The sequence below is a fragment of the Tachyglossus aculeatus genome, chromosome 10, assembly GCF_015852505.1.
Source record: "Tachyglossus aculeatus isolate mTacAcu1 chromosome 10, mTacAcu1.pri, whole genome shotgun sequence".
NCBI lineage: Eukaryota > Metazoa > Chordata > Mammalia > Monotremata > Tachyglossidae > Tachyglossus > Tachyglossus aculeatus.
The window spans coordinates 20,475,052-20,478,667 of NC_052075.1; the positions used below are offsets into that span (position 1 = coordinate 20,475,052).

The window sequence follows — 3,616 nt, forward strand, 5'->3', positions numbered from 1 at the left end:
GTGCTTAATAAATAGCAATAGCAATAAATAATGGAGAAGCAGCATGGCGTAGTGGAAGGAGCATGAGCTTGGGAGTCAGAGGACATGACTTCTAATCCCGGCTCCACCACTTGTTCACTGTGTGACCTTGGGCAAGCCACTTAACTTCTCTGTGCCTCAGTTACCTCATCCGTAAAATGTGGATTGAGACTGTGAGCCCCACATGGGACAACCTGATTACACTGTAACTACTCCAGCGCTTAGAACAGCGCTTGACACATAGTAAGTGCTTAACAAATACCATGATTATGATTATTATTATTAATACTATAAAAAGTCTGTTAGAATCTCTAAGTGGAGGTTCCAAGAAAATATCACTGTCCTCACAAATTCCAAGATTCTGCTGCTTGGTTGTTGTGGGTGTGGGTAAGGCTGAAAGGACTCATGTCTGATCATGAGTCCTTTCCACTATAATAATTGCAATATCTGTTAAGTGCTTACTATGTACGGAGCACTGGTATTGATACAGTCCAATCCAATCAGACACAGACTCATTCCATATGGGATTCACAGTCTAAAGTGGAGGGAAACAGGTAATTTACAGGTTAGGAAACTGAGGTACAAGGAAGTTATTATTAATAATAACAATAGAATTTGTTAAGGGCTTACCATGTGTCAAGCATGTTATAAGCGCTACATCTAAGCAGGTTGGACAAAGTCCCTGACCCATATGGGGCTCACAGTCTTAGTCCCCATTTGACAGATGAGGTAACTGAGGCACAGAGATGTGAAGTGGCTTGCCCAAGGTCACACAGCAGATAAATGGTGGATCTGGGATTAGAACTCAGGTCCTTCTGGTTTCCAAGCCTGTGCTCTATCCACTAGGCCTTGCTCGCCCAAAGCCACGCAGTAGGCGAGTGTAGAGCTGGATTTGAATTTCGATCTCCTGACTTTCCAGTAGGCCATGCTGCTTCCCTATAGGATTTATCTTCCAGCATGCTTACCTTCACATTTGTCTTGTTTGTCATCATCTCACCCCCGAAGGTATGGGTGGGAGGGTAGAGAGCAATTCATTTTACAGATGAGGAACAGGTCATTTTTTTATGGTATTTGCTAAGCACTTATTATGTTCCTGGCAATGTACTAAGCACTGGGGTAATAATGATTGTAGAATTTGTTGAGCACTTACTATATGCCAGACACTGTACTAAGCAGTTGGGTAGGTACAGGGTTGGACACAGTCCCTGTCCCACATTGGCTCACAGTGCAATCCCGTTTTACAGACGCGGGCACCAAGGCTCAGAGAAGTGAAGTGACTGGCCCAAGGTCACACAGCAGACAAATGGCAGAACTGGGATTAGAACCCAGGTCCTCCTGACTCCCAGACTCGTGCTCCATCCATTAGGCCACACTGCTTCTCCCCAGGTCACTCCCTATTCCCAGCCTAGAATTCTTTCCACTAGATCAAGTTGCCTCCCATTTGTAATCTTGAAGGCAGTCTGTGGTTTGCTGTTGTTTGTAATCCCTGGGGCTACTGATAGTTCTGCCTCTTAGTCTTAAAGGCTACCCATACCTTGGTTCAGAGCGAATCACTCCACTAGGAAAAGAGCGTGGCCTAATGGAAAGAGCATGGGCCTGGGAATCAGAGGACCTGGGTTCTAATCCTGGCTCTGCCACTTGCCTGCTATGTGTGACCTTGGGCAAATTATTTAGCTTCTGCGTGCGACAGTTTTCTCATCTGTAAAACAGGGATCCAATATCTGTTCTCCCTCCTGTTTGGACTGTAAGATCCAGTTGGAACAGGAATTGAGTCCGACCTGATGATCTTGCATGTACCTCAGGGCTTAGTACAGTATTTGGCACATAGTAAGTTTTTTAAAAATACCACAACTGTCATTAACATTGCTCCACCACTGATTATTCCATTGCTATCCAGATGTTCACAGCCCTACCAGAGAACTGACAGCTATCCTTTTAATCCCGGCTCATCCACTTGTCTGCTGAGCCCCCGCTTTTCCTCTCCTCCTCCTCCCCTCCCCATCGTCCCCCTCCTTCCCTCTGCCCTACCCCCTTCACCTCCCCACAGCACTTGTGTATATTTGTACATATTTATTATTCTATTTATTTTATTAATGATGTGTACATAGCTATAATTCTATTTATTCAGATGGTATTGACACCTGTCTACTTGTTTTATTTTGTTGTCTGTCTCCCCCTTCTAGACTGGGAGCCCATTGTTGGGTAGGGACCATCTCTATATGTTGCCGATTTGTACTTCCCAAGAGCTTAGTACAGTACTCTGCACACAGTAAGCGCTCAATAAATACTATCGAATGAATGAATGAATGAATTCTCCATGTCTCAGTTACCTCATCAACAAAATGGGGATTGAGAATGTGAGCCCCACGTAGGACAGGGACTGTGTCCAATCTGATTTGCTTGTATCCATCCTAGTGCTTAGTACAGAGTCTGGCACATAGTAAGCACTTAACAAATACCATAATTATTATTATTAGTAGTAATATTTTGCTTCAATGTCTCCTTATAATTTTTCTTCTGCCCATCCTGCTTGCATCTTTCTCCCTTCTGCTCTCCCTACATCATCTGCCACTGTCTTCCATTCTTCCCTTACTTCCAGCCGAGTGAATTTATACCGCACCAAGCATTGCTTCTCTGCTGGAAAACCATCTCCCTTGGCTTCCCTATTTTGCGTTTTAATGGTTTGTAGAATGCTTTGAAGCAACTGTTCAAATAATCGGTTGGTATATTTATGAAAACCCCAAAGCTCTAGAAGTTTGGACACCAACACCACTCTGGAGTTTGGATCCCACGTTCTGTCTGCCAGCCTCTTTAAAGGTATCTTTGTCCCTCCCACAGTCACTTGTTCTCAACTGTCTCAGCCCTGACTTCCTGCATCTGTCTTCTTCACTGCCTGGAACTCTCTTCCCATTCGTATCCAAAAGACCTCTCGTTTCTTCTTCTCCCACTCCCTTCTGTGTTGCCCTTGCACTTGTTTTCTGCCTTCACTCCTTCCTCAGCCCCACAGCATTTAAGTCTTGTCTTGTCTTATGCCATCCAGTCATCTTCGACCCGTAGCGACACACTGGACACATCTCTCCCAGAACACACCACCTCCATTTGCAATCGTTCTGGTAGTGTATCCATGGAGTTTTCTTGGTAAAAATACAGAAGCGGTAACTATTGTTCCTTCTGCACAGTAAACTTGAGTCTTCACCCTTGATTGTCTTCCCATGTCGCTGCTGCCCAGCACAGGTGAGTTTTGACTTGCAGCAGATTGCCTTCCCCTCTCTAGACACTGCCCAAGCTAGGAATGGAATGGGTAGGCCTCTGCCTGACTCTCCCTCCTGTAGTCAAGACTGGTAGAGTACTGGAAACTCTCCAGGTGTGACCCTGAGAGGAGACAGCACTTATGTACATATCCATAATTCATTCATTTAGATTAATGTCTGTTTCCCCCTCTAGACTGTAAGCTCATTGTGGGCAGGGAATGTGTCTGCCAACTCTGTTTTATTGTATTCTCCCAAGCATTTAGTACACTGCTCTGCCCACTGTAAGTACTCAATAAATAAGATTGATTGATTGATTGATTCAAAGCCTTTTTTGAGCCTCCCCTTCC

At 44.7% G+C, this 3,616-nt stretch overlaps 1 non-coding gene across 1 annotated transcript; it reads right to left on the minus strand.

Annotated features, from left to right (window-relative positions):
• Positions 1–3,262: 3,262 nt before the first annotated feature.
• On the minus strand, positions 3,263–3,400 carry LOC119933751. Its single transcript, XR_005452625.1, has one exon. It is a non-coding gene; the product is annotated as a small nucleolar RNA SNORA7 (small nucleolar RNA).
• Between the last annotated feature and the right edge of the window lie 216 nt (positions 3,401–3,616).